Source organism: Trichomycterus rosablanca, unplaced genomic scaffold (assembly GCF_030014385.1).
Source record: "Trichomycterus rosablanca isolate fTriRos1 unplaced genomic scaffold, fTriRos1.hap1 scaffold_113, whole genome shotgun sequence".
Taxonomy (NCBI): domain Eukaryota; kingdom Metazoa; phylum Chordata; class Actinopteri; order Siluriformes; family Trichomycteridae; genus Trichomycterus; species Trichomycterus rosablanca.
In genome coordinates, this window is record NW_026946952.1 from 187,302 (window position 1) to 200,254 (window position 12,953).

General features: G+C 57.6%; 1 long non-coding RNA gene across 1 annotated transcript in view; it reads left to right on the plus strand.

The window, feature by feature from the left end:
- The window catches only part of LOC134304809 (uncharacterized), a 133,787-nt gene extending 121,477 nt beyond the window's left edge, over positions 1-12,310 (plus strand). The window contains exon 3 of the long non-coding RNA XR_010008199.1: positions 12,183-12,310. This is a non-coding gene — a long non-coding RNA (uncharacterized LOC134304809). The remainder of the gene's footprint in view (positions 1-12,182) is intronic.
- The last annotated feature ends 643 nt before the right edge of the window (positions 12,311-12,953 follow it).

A 12,953-nucleotide genomic window follows, 5' to 3' on the forward strand; every position in this document is an offset into this window, starting at 1 on the left:
GTGGCAAATAAGGCACATTTTTGCTAATATGCTTGTTCAAGATCGTAAGCATGCTCCGTTCTTCCACTTTTAGATTGTTTGAAAAATTTACCATTGGTACCCAGATGGCTGCACCCGGGAATTTTTTGGTGGCTGCCCTCAGTGCCCTCTGCATTTGTTTTACCGCAGTTTCCTTACCTTTTTGGCTGCGGTGATTAATACCGAAGGCCAAGATGACAGTTTGTACCTTTGTCATGACCGTGGCTTTGTTTATCACGTTCTCTATGTGCCTAAATGTGCCACCTGGGTAACTATCAATCTGTACGTTGTCGAATGTATGGCTTGTGATCCTGGAAAGATTCGAGTCGCCCAGGATACAGACCGGTTTTCGGGCACTGAAATTCCAGGTCACCGTTTTCTTACATGTGGACATATGTCTTTTTGGTTTAAAGGTAACTGGTGAGCTGGTTGTCATTATTATTGGACTTAAGAGGGGCTCTGGTAAGAGACTGGTCTCCAATTCCTCTCCAGGGATCATGTCCAGTGGATTTATAGGTGAACTAAATTGTTCTATTTCTGATCCAATGGCTCCCTCTATTGGAATTGTTGGTTTTGGCAGCCCTGTTTTTTCCAGTGGTTGTATTTGTACTACTGGTTGCTCTATTTCTGAGCCAACAGCCCTCTCTATTTGATTTGTAGATTCTGGTACCTCAATTAATTCTGGTTGATCATTCAAGGATGCTGGAGGGTCCTGTGTGGAACCCTCCATCCTTGATGAGGTGATGTTTTCCCTGTGCACCTCCACTAAAGGGGGTGATCTAGAGCGGGTGTTTACTTGTCGCTCGTGGATAAGCGGCCAAGTTGTCGATTCCTGTTGGCTCGAGCAGGGTTCAATTTGGTTAAGTTCTGTGTGGTTCTGGGCCACAGCTGGGTTCTTTCCCATTAGTGTCCGAGTTCTGTTTTTGGACCTTCTGGGTGACCTAGGTGGCAATGTGATAGGAAAGGGTGACAGTGGTCCCCAAGGGATGGAACGTGGCGGGGGGGTCTCCCCGCGCTGAGGTAGGGGAGGAAAATCCTCCTGGCTAGAAATGTCAATGTTTCCTGGGAGTTCTCTTGTTACCTCTATCTCCCCTCCACTGCCCCCTTCGTGCCCCAATGCCATTAGCCAAGTTTTCATTTTTGTGATTGCCTCCTTTGAGTAATTTTTTGGGTACCTCCTCTGGTACCACTTTGTTGCTATTGTGAAGATTGCTTCCCAATCTTCTATTTCCAAGTGTTGTAATTTTTCAGCCTCCTGTTCAATATGTAATGTGTAGTGATCAATGAGGATGAGGCGAGTAGTATAGGCCCAGTTTTTGGCATTCCCCTCTAAGAGGGATTTTGTGCTGGGCGTTGGGTTGGCTGGTTTTATTACGTTAGTTAGGTAGTCAGTTAATCTAGAAAAGGTTGGCAAATCAGTACCTGGGTCTGATTTTATCCTTTCTACGTGATGATGTGAACGTAAAAGGTTGAACAGTCTCTTTGTAAGATCCCTGAATCTTTTGTATTCAGGGCTGTTCCTATTAATTTGTTCGGTTTGTTGTGTTAGTGTAGTCGCTTTGTTTTTGGTGGGTACTTTGCCATATGTTCTATTTTGATTGAATGACTTTGTCCTTCTCTGCCCCACAGGTGCCGTGCTCCAGACACGCTGTGTACCACGAATGTGTGTTTTATTTTTCCACACCTCGTGTGCGTTTTTATTAAGGTTAAAAGGGCATCGGGCCCTAGGGACCTCGGACCCCAGATATCCGGGTCCTGGTCTGTCAGGTTCCCTGTATCGGGGTCTGTGTTGGTGTCCACTAGGCACCGCATGATCCCTACCGAGTTCGCGTCCATACGGATTTAAACAACGGGATCGGGATTCATGTTCATAGAATCTCACAAAATCGCGAGATCCTTGTCTATTTGAAGCCGTATTGCGACTGTGAAAGAAACGGGGAGTAGGAAAAGGTCCCCTCTGTTCCCCGCGTGGTCTATCATACGGCATTGTTAAGATCGTTTTTTTAATAATCTAGTTATATCGAGTCGGATGTTGCAACGTTTCGGTTTCTGAATGAAACCTTCATCAGGCATAGACTCGATAGATTGTAGGTTTGTTGTTAAGTTTTCTTGAAATAAAAAGATCTTTCTTTGTTTGTAGTGGTTCTTATCCTCTGTGGACAAGCGTTTTCTCGGGTCTTGCTCTCAGCAGTTCGATTCGAAAATGCTCTCGTTCTCTGCTGCCGTGTCTCTCCGAGGTGAGCTCCGCCCCCCCGAGGATCTTCAGCCAATCAGAAATTCAATAATTAGGCGCACTTTTCAAATTCTGCTTTATTTTTTTTAGACAGATTTTTTTGAATGACGGTAGGTGAAAACACGTGACCTACATCCGATTTTTTTCCTTTTTTCAAATAAAAACGAATTTTTTAATGATTTTTAATAATGAAACAAACAATAATCTTACAAAACCAAGAGAATATCGAATATATGTGTTTTATGTTTCTTTTTTTCCTTCTTCTTTTGTCTTGGTAAGTAGATTCGGTACGTCTGACCATTATTTGGTTAATGAAACAGGTAAGTATTTCCCTTGTTTAGTTAAATATTATATTCCCAGGAGATCCCTTTGTTTTTCCAGGATTGGTAAGTATGTCAGGTAGTTTTTTCTTCTTTCCTTTATTAGTAGGGTTAGCTTTTCTGGGAAATGGGGGTGGTAGTATGGGGCGTGGGGTTGGTTCTGTAAATAGGGGAGTCGGTGGCAACCAGTGGGCATAGGTGGCACTGGCTGGGTTAGGTTGAGTTATTTTGTTTAGGAGGTAGAGTTTAGGAGGGGGAGAAGGGGTAGTTGGGGGTTATTGGTTAGGTTTAGTGGTTAAGGTTAGGTTTAGAGGTTAGGTTAGGGTTAGGGTTAGGTTTTTAGGGTTAAGGTCAAGGGTTAGGGTTAGGTTTTAGGGGGAGGGGGGGTGGTTAGGGTTAGGTTGAGGAGGTAGAGTTTAGGAAGGGGTAGTTGGGGGTTATTGGTTAGGTTTAGTGGTTAAGGTTAGGTTTAGAGGTTAGGTTAGGGTTAGGTTTTTAGGGTTAAGAGGTTAGGGTTAGGTTTTAGGGGGAGGGGGGGTGGTTAGGGGATGTTTAACCAATGTGGCTTTTTTCCCATTGGCGGAGACACGAAGTGGGATAGGCCAAGATCGTTTTTGCCGAACCTAACTTTCCCATGCATTAGTATAGCGAACGGGCCCCGACCAAGTTGGCCTGTACTGCATGACGGGGGGCAGAATTTCGCGGTCTCGGGCCAATGCCAACTTAAGTCACACCACGAAATCGACTCGACGGTGGCCAGGGTACCGAAACGTCCCCGTGCCCATTCGGTCATATTTTCCTCGACACATGGCCGACGGCCCCGGGACCCGGTGGGTGGGTCCGGGGGGGCGTGGCCAGAGCGCCGAAGGGTCCCCGTGCCCACCCGGTAATATTTTCGGCAAGAGTCGTCCCACGGCCCCGGGACCCGGTGGGTGGGTCCGTGGGGGCGTGGCCAGAGCGCCGAAGGGTCCCCGTGCCCACCCGGTAATATTTTCGGCAAGAGTCGTCCCACGGCCCCGGGACCCGGTGGGTGGGTCGGGGGGGGCGGGGGGGGGGCCCCCCCCGCGACCCCCGAGGACTTTCTGCGACGCGTTCCCCGAGACTCGCCCGATCGTCCCCAGGCCCGTCCGGGGGGGCGTGGGCGGGCGGGGGGGGCGGACCGCGGCGGTCCCGCGTCTCTAGGACCTCCCCGAGTCTACTTCCGGTTCCCGCCCACTGGGGGGGCGGGGCTTCGGGGGGGCGGCCGGGCGCGGCCGGGGGGGCGCCCCCACCGAGTACGGGCCCGGTACGAGCACCCCGTGTGGAGAGATCGCTCAGAGAAGGCTTCTTCGTTGGGGGGGGGGGGGGGGGGGGGGGGCGGGATGGGGGGGGTGGGTGTCGTCTTTAGGGGCGAGGGGGGTACCCCCCCCCCCCACTCGGGCTTTCCCAGATGAACCGTTGGATATGTCTTACCTTTCACTCAGCCAGAGCAGTGTGTGTGTGTGTGTGTGAGAGAGCTGAAAACCAGGACTTTTTGCCATAGGACTGTATGTCGAAAAGTGTGAAAAAAGGCAGTTTTCGAAAGGTCGTCGTATCGCCACCGAAATCGGAGGGGTCGTACGGGGGCGCGACCCGAGCGACATATCCGAGCCCCGCGTCCGTGGGTCGAGAGGCCTCCGAGATACGGCCTCCCGGGCGCACGCGAATAGGCCCGGGCCCGAGGATCACGTCCAGGGGTCCCGCGAGGGAAGCGGAGGTCGCGGGGACTCCGGACTCGGAGAGGGCGTACGGGGGCGCCTCCCGAGCGACATATCGGAGCCCCGAGACCGTGGGTCGAGAGGCCTCCGAGATACGGCCTCCCGGGCGTACGAGCCTAGGCGGAGGCTCGGGTGGCGGGGGGTTCGGGGGGGGCCCCCCCCCGAATCAGAGGGGTTGGGGGGGGGGGACCCCCCCCCACACGTCGGACTCTCGTACAAACTGTTGCATCTGCCTCCGTGTCTCTGCGCACGACCGTACGCTCGAAGGGTGCGAGAAGCCTCCAGAGCCACGCCGTGTGCCGGGGGAGAACGTGACTTTACGGAGTCGTCGCTGGTGACGCTTCGGTGATATATTTTACTAACCGGCCAGTTTATGTCCAGAACGAAAAAGCCTTCAGGGCCACTCGGGACCCAGAGTCGAGCGCTCCCGTCCGGGTCCCGCGTCCCTAGGACCTTCCCGAGTCTACTTCCCGTTCCCGCCCACCCGGGGGGCCGGGCTTCGGATACGCGGCGCGTCAGGCCCGGGGGGCGACCCACGCCGGGTCTCGGACCCGTACGGGCGACCCGGGCGTCGGTGCGCTCTGAGGCTTCGTCCAGGCACTCGGGTGTTAGACTCATACTCTGGCAGATTCTGTGCCTAGCGTTCGGGTGGAAAGAGACGGAATTTCGCCAAGCGAGGTCGCAGGCCCGCGGGATCCGAGTACGACGGACCGGGCCGCCGTGGGGGCGACATATCGGAGCCCCGTGACCGTGGGCCCTTCGGTCCGGGAGCCAGGGCCCCAGAAAGGAGTGGTCCCAGGTGACACTTCGGTGATATGAATCACTAACCGGCCCGTTTAAGCCCAGGAACGAAAGCGTCCAGGGCGACTACGTACGGCGAGTCGAGCGCTCCCGTCCGGGTCCCGCGTCCCTAGGACCTTCCCGAGTCTACTTCCCGTTCCCGCCCACCCGGGGGGCCGGGCTTCGGATATGCGGCGCGTCAGGCCCGTGGGGCGACCCACGCCGGGTCTCGGACCCGTACGGGCGACCCGGGCGTCGGTGCGCTCTGAGGCTTCGTCCAGGCACTCGGGTGTTAGACTCATACTCTGGCAGACTCTGTGCCTAGTGTTCGGGTGGAAAGAGACGTAATTTCGCCAAGCGAGGTCGCGGGCCCGCGGGATCCGAGTATGACGGACCGGGCCGCCGTGGGGGCGACATATCGGAGCCCCGTGACCGTGGGCCCTTCGGTCCGGGAGCGAGGGCCCCAGAAAGGAGTGGTCCCAGGTGACACTTCGGTGATATAAATTACTAACCGGCCCGTTTAAGCCCAGGAACGAAAAAGCCTTCAGGGCTACTCGGGACCCAGAGTCGAGCGCTCCCGTCCGGGTCCCGCGTCCCTAGGACCTTCCCGAGTCTACTTCCTGTTCCCGCCCACCCGGGGGGCCGGGCTTCGGATATGTGGCGCGTCAGGCCCGGGGGGCGACCCACGCCGAGTCTCGGACCCGTACGGGCGACCCGGGCGTCGGTGCGCTCTGAGGCTTCGTCCAGGCACTCGGGTGTTAGACTTATACTCTGGCAGACTCTGTGCCTAGTGTTCGGGTGGAAAGAGACGGAATTTCGCCAAGCGAGGTCGCAGGCCCGCGGGATCCGAGTACGACGGACCGGGCCGCCGTGTGGGCGACATATCGGAGCCCCGTGACCGTGGGCCCTTCGGTCCGGGAGCCAGGGCCCCAGAAAGGAGTGGTCCCAGGTGACACTTCGGTGATATAAATCACTAACCGGCCCGTTTAAGCCCAGGAACGAAAGCGTCCAGGGCGACTACGTACGGCGAGTCGAGCGCTCCCGTCCGGGTCCCGCGTCCCTAGGACCTTCCCGAGTCTACTTCCGGTTCCCGCCCACTGGGGGGGCGGGGCTTCGGGGGGGCGGCCGGGCGCGGCCGGGGGGGCGCCCCCACCGAGTACGGGCCCGGTACGAGCACCCCGTGTGGAGAGATCGCTCAGAGAAGGCTTCTTCGTTGGGGGGGGGGGGGGGGGGGGGGGGGCGGGATGGGGGGGGTGGGTGTCGTCTTTAGGGGCGAGGGGGGTACCCCCCCCCCCCACTCGGGCTTTCCCAGATGAACCGTTGGATATGTCTTACCTTTCACTCAGCCAGAGCAGTGTGTGTGTGTGTGTGTGAGAGAGCTGAAAACCAGGACTTTTTGCCATAGGACTGTATGTCGAAAAGTGTGAAAAAAGGCAGTTTTCGAAAGGTCGTCGTATCGCCACCGAAATCGGAGGGGTCGTACGGGGGCGCGACCCGAGCGACATATCCGAGCCCCGCGTCCGTGGGTCGAGAGGCCTCCGAGATACGGCCCCCGGGGCGTACGCGAGTAGGCCTAGGCCCGAAAAGCACGTCCGGGGGTCCCGCGAGGGAGGCGGAGGTCGCGGGGACTCGGGAATCGGAGAGGGCGTAGGGGGGCGCGTCCCGAACGACATACCGGAGACCCGCGGCCGTGGGTCGTACGGCCTCCGAGATACGGCCTCCCGGGCGTACGCGGATAGGCACGGGCCCGAGGACCACGTCCGGGGGTCCCGCGAGAGAACCTCAGGTCTCGTGGATTCGGGAATCGGAGAGGGCGTACGGGGGCGCGTCCCGAGCGACATGTCGGAGCCCCGCGGACGCGGGTCGGACGGCCTCCGAGATACGGCCCCCGGGGCGTACGCGGATAGGCCCGGGCCCGAGGAGCACGTCCGAGGGTCCCGCGAGGGAAGCGGAGGTCGCGGGGACTCGGGGATCGGAGAGGGCGTACGAAGGCGCGTCCCGAGCGACATATCGGAGCCCCGCGACCGTGGGTCGAGAGGCCTCCGAGATACGGCCTCCCGGGCGCACGCGAATAGGCCCGGGCCCGAGGATCACGTCCAGGGGTCCCGCGAGGGAAGCGGAGGTCGCGGGGACTCCGGACTCGGAGAGGGCGTACGGGGGCGCCTCCCGAGCGACATATCGGAGCCCCGAGACCGTGGGTCGAGAGGCCTCCGAGATACGGCCTCCCGGGCGTACGAGCCTAGGCGGAGGCTCGGGTGGCGGGGGGTTCGGGGGGGGCCCCCCCCCGAATCAGAGGGGTTGGGGGGGGGGGACCCCCCCCCACACGTCGGACTCTCGTACAAACTGTTGCATCTGCCTCCGTGTCTCTGCGCACGACCGTACGCTCGAAGGGTGCGAGAAGCCTCCAGAGCCACGCCGTGTGCCGGGGGAGAACGTGACTTTACGGAGTCGTCGCTGGTGACGCTTCGGTGATATATTTTACTAACCGGCCAGTTTATGTCCAGAACGAAAAAGCCTTCAGGGCCACTCGGGACCCAGAGTCGAGCGCTCCCGTCCGGGTCCCGCGTCCCTAGGACCTTCCCGAGTCTACTTCCCGTTCCCGCCCACCCGGGGGGCCGGGCTTCGGATACGCGGCGCGTCAGGCCCGGGGGGCGACCCACGCCGGGTCTCGGACCCGTACGGGCGACCCGGGCGTCGGTGCGCTCTGAGGCTTCGTCCAGGCACTCGGGTGTTAGACTCATACTCTGGCAGATTCTGTGCCTAGCGTTCGGGTGGAAAGAGACGGAATTTCGCCAAGCGAGGTCGCAGGCCCGCGGGATCCGAGTACGACGGACCGGGCCGCCGTGGGGGCGACATATCGGAGCCCCGTGACCGTGGGCCCTTCGGTCCGGGAGCCAGGGCCCCAGAAAGGAGTGGTCCCAGGTGACACTTCGGTGATATAAATCACTAACCGGCCCGTTTAAGCCCAGGAACGAAAGCGTCCAGGGCGACTACGTACGGCGAGTCGAGCGCTCCCGTCCGGGTCCCGCGTCCCTAGGACCTTCCCGAGTCTACTTCCCGTTCCCGCCCACCCGGGGGGCCGGGCTTCGGATATGCGGCGCGTCAGGCCCGTGGGGCGACCCACGCCGGGTCTCGGACCCGTACGGGCGACCCGGGCGTCGGTGCGCTCTGAGGCTTCGTCCAGGCACTCGGGTGTTAGACTCATACTCTGGCAGACTCTGTGCCTAGTGTTCGGGTGGAAAGAGACGTAATTTCGCCAAGCGAGGTCGCGGGCCCGCGGGATCCGAGTATGACGGACCGGGCCGCCGTGGGGGCGACATATCGGAGCCCCGTGACCGTGGGCCCTTCGGTCCGGGAGCGAGGGCCCCAGAAAGGAGTGGTCCCAGGTGACACTTCGGTGATATAAATTACTAACCGGCCCGTTTAAGCCCAGGAACGAAAAAGCCTTCAGGGCTACTCGGGACCCAGAGTCGAGCGCTCCCGTCCGGGTCCCGCGTCCCTAGGACCTTCCCGAGTCTACTTCCTGTTCCCGCCCACCCGGGGGGCCGGGCTTCGGATATGTGGCGCGTCAGGCCCGGGGGGCGACCCACGCCGAGTCTCGGACCCGTACGGGCGACCCGGGCGTCGGTGCGCTCTGAGGCTTCGTCCAGGCACTCGGGTGTTAGACTTATACTCTGGCAGACTCTGTGCCTAGTGTTCGGGTGGAAAGAGACGGAATTTCGCCAAGCGAGGTCGCAGGCCCGCGGGATCCGAGTACGACGGACCGGGCCGCCGTGTGGGCGACATATCGGAGCCCCGTGACCGTGGGCCCTTCGGTCCGGGAGCCAGGGCCCCAGAAAGGAGTGGTCCCAGGTGACACTTCGGTGATATAAATCACTAACCGGCCCGTTTAAGCCCAGGAACGAAAGCGTCCAGGGCGACTACGTACGGCGAGTCGAGCGCTCCCGTCCGGGTCCCGCGTCCCTAGGACCTTCCCGAGTCTACTTCCTGTTCCCGCCCACCCGGGGGGCCGGGCTTCGGATATGCGGCGCGTCAGGCCCGGGGGGCGACCCACGCCGGGTCTCGGACCCGTACGGGAGATCCGGCCCGGCGGCCCTTCCGAGGCCGTGAGGTGTCAGACTCATACTCTGGCAGAAGATGTGCCTAGTGTTCGGGTGGAAGAAGGTGCGATTTCGTAATAGGAGACACTTCGGTGATATAAATTACTAACCAGCCCGTTTATGTCCAGGACAAACGGCCTTCAGAGCGACCCTGGACGGGGGGTAGGGGGGGGGACCCCCCCGACTCGGGGGGGTTGGGGGGGGGGAACCCCCCCCCCCACACGTTGGATCTCCAGCCAAACTTTTTGATATGTCAGTCCTCGTACTTTGCCTGTGCACTGTCTCTTTGTGTAACGAGTGGGGAAAAAGACCTCGAGCCCAACTCTTTGATATGTCGGTCCTCGTACTTTGCCAGAGGACTGTCTCTCTGTTTAACGAGTGGGAAGAAGACCTCGAGCCAAACCCTTCGATACGTCGGTCCTCGTACTTTGCCAGAGCGAGCGTCTCGGCCACTTCTGCGATCTGGGACGCTTAGATGACATAGTCCCTAACCACCGAGAGACGCCCAGACCCGACCCCTACCCTGGGGTCGTGAACCCCGAAATTAGAGGGTTAGGGTCAGACGACACGTGGCAAATCTAAGGACACTTTGGTCGTTCCCAACATTCCCTCGGTCCGGGGACCTGTGCTAGAGAGGTTCCCGGCCTCAGAGAGACCAGGGGAACGTGTCCCGGACGTCGGATCCGGTCGTGATATGCCACTTTGGTACCAATATGCCACTTTGGTAATATGATGCCACTTTTGTACTAGCTAAACACTAACCCGTGAGCCCTCCTGGGACGCTTTTGTACTCTGATGCCACTTTGGTACCACGACCCTACCTCGCTTCGGATGGCGAAACTAAGCCGTGAGCCAACCCTTTTTTTCCTTTGGGTACACTTTTGCAATCTGAGGCCACTTTTGTAATATCCAAACACTAACCCGTGAGCGTCCCGGGGTTTGAAGGGGACGCTTTTGTACTCTGATGCCACTTTGGGAATTGCAACCCTCCGGAGCTCCAGAACGGACTCTGTGCCGACCCGGCGTCTCCCCGGTGCCCCAGAACACCCCAGAGGGTGGTGTCTGGGGTCCGGTGTCTAGCTGACCTTCCTGTACTTTTCTGTGAGAGACGACACGTCCACCCAATCTTCCAACCCGTACATCACAGAGAGCGCTGGTCGATAATGTCCATTCCGACCTTCGACACACGTCTACTGGCTCTCCTCGGGGCCGTGTCCTCTCTCCACTTCTCTTCATCCTATGTACCGATGACTGCAGATCCACGCCACCCTCCTGGTCGAGTATGCCGACGATACAGTTCTTCTGTTCATGCTGTCGGGCGCATCACAGACCCATGGTCCAGGCTCGCGCCCAGGGTCGAACGCTCCGGTCAAAAGGTGCGTCTCGGCCAGGGCTTCGGCCGTGGCGGAGTCCGGAGAGGTTCTGACCTCGTGGGCGCCTTTGGATGTGGAAAAACCACTCCTGCGATCTGGGACGCTTCGATGATATAGTCCCTAACCACATAGAGACGGGTCGCCCCTAGGGTCAAACGCTTCGGTCAAAAGGTGCGTCTCGGCCAGGGCTTCGCCGTGGCGGAGTCCGGTGAGGTCTGTAGGTCCTGGGTGCCTTTGGATGTAGAGAAACCACTTTGGGAATCCTGGACACTTTAGTGATACGTCCCCTAGGTCATGCCAAAACGAAGCCGGAAGACCCCCGTCGTACCGGTGATCTCACGGTCTGTACCGACGGTCCTCGCCCGAAAGACCGTCACGGTCACGGTCCGGGACCTTCTGGCTGCGAGTGACGAGAAAGACCACGGTTAGGGCCAAAATTACCAAAGTGTCTCGGATTCCCAAAGAGGTTTCTTAGGGTCCCAGGCCGAACCGAAGGCCCAGAGCTCGCCAGATCCCCACAGGAGGCTCGGCGTGCCGAGACGCACCATACGGCAAAGTCCCGGCTCTCTCGGGTCAGAGTGACGATAAAGACCACGGTTAGGGCCGAAATTACAAAAGTGTCCCGGATTCCCAAAGAGGTTTCTTAGGGTCCCAGGCCGAACCGAAGGCCCAGGCCTCGCCAGATCCCCACAGGAGGCTCGGCGTGCCGAGACGCACCATACGGCACTGTCCGGGTCCTTCTGGCTGCGAGTGATGAGAAAGACCACGGTTAGGGCCAAAATTACCAAAGTGTCTTGGATTCCCAAAGAGGTTTTTTAGGGTCCCAGGCCGAACCGAAGGCCCAGACGTAGCCAGATCCCTACAGGAGGCTCGGTGTGCCGAGACGCACCATATGGCACTGTCCAGGACCTTCTGGCTGCGAGTGAGTAGAAAGACCTTGGTTAGGTCCAAAATTACAAAAGTGTCCCGGATTCCCAAAGAGGTTTTTTAGGGACCCAGGCCGAGCCCAAGGCCCAGGCCGAGCCAGATCCCTACAGGAGGCTCGGCGTGCCGAGACGCACCATATGGCAAAGTCCCGGCTCTCTCAGGTCAGAGCGACGATAAAGACCATGGTTAGGTCCCAACGCACGAAAGTGTCCCGGATTCCAGAAGTGGTTTTTCGGGGTCCCAGGCCGAACCGAAGGCACAGACCTCGCCAGATCCCTACAGGAGGCTCGGTGTGCCGAGACGCACCATATGGCACTGTCCAGGACCTTCTGGCTGCAAGTGAGTAGAAAGACCTTGGTTAGGTCCAAAATTACAAAAGTGTCCCGGATTCCCAAAGAGGTTTCTTAGGGTCCCCGGCCGTACCGAAGGTCCGGACGTCGACGGATCGCCCCGGGAGGCTCCGCGTGCCGAGACGCAGCACCCGTCCACGTCTCGAGCGAGTCCTTTCACGTTTCACTCTGAAGGCCTTTCACCCTGTTTCCCTCTCGATGTTTCTGGGTGTGATTTTCAGGGAGCGTCTGTCGGTCATGGATTTCGTGAAGATGCTTCGAGACAACGGTCCACTGTAAGAAGCACTACGTAAATAAAGTAGGGTTGTCTCGATTTAACTTTTCTCTTTTTTTTTTCACATGTAGATGGAAGGAGTGTCAGGCACGTGCAGAGACAGACCCCTAGTGGTGCATTTTGGCCATGCCAACTTCAGCCTCATCAAACTAACAGAAAAACGTGGGAAGCATTTACTCTGCACTTATTACAATAAATCCATTCGAATCTTTTAATATATAGATGGAATGTTGTGAAACTATTTCTTATAGACACATAGTATTGTCCTCACAACCTACAGACCTTGTTTTGTTTATACTGCTTTTATTGTCATTTTATTTGAATCGATAGTTAAAACCTGTAAATCCATATGTTTATATCGAAGACCAACAAATCTAGTACACTCTAAGACAATGTGTTGTGATGACGTCAAACTTTTTTTTAACGTACACCAATTACAGTTTTTCTCGATCGCTAAAACACTAAAACCCATTCTTGGAACACGACTGTCGACCGCCAAAACTTGTCTATCGAATGACTCACTAATGTACGATTTAACGTACGATTTGAACAAACCACACAGACACAGAATGAAATGATCTAAAAGTGATAACTGGTAATAGATAGATAAATAACAATGGACTTGTGTGTAGTGATTTCTTGTCATTCTTGGTGCAGATCACTCCAGACCCGTCACATCCGGCACGAGGTATTGTCAGTGTCGTCACAGGTTTCCATCAGAATGCCTTTGGAGTTAAACAACAAGGAATGTGGTTAATAATGTACAACGCTAGTGGAGTGAAACATTTTCACAGAGAGTTTTAGACGATGACGTATACCCTATATGTAGATTCAGTAAGACA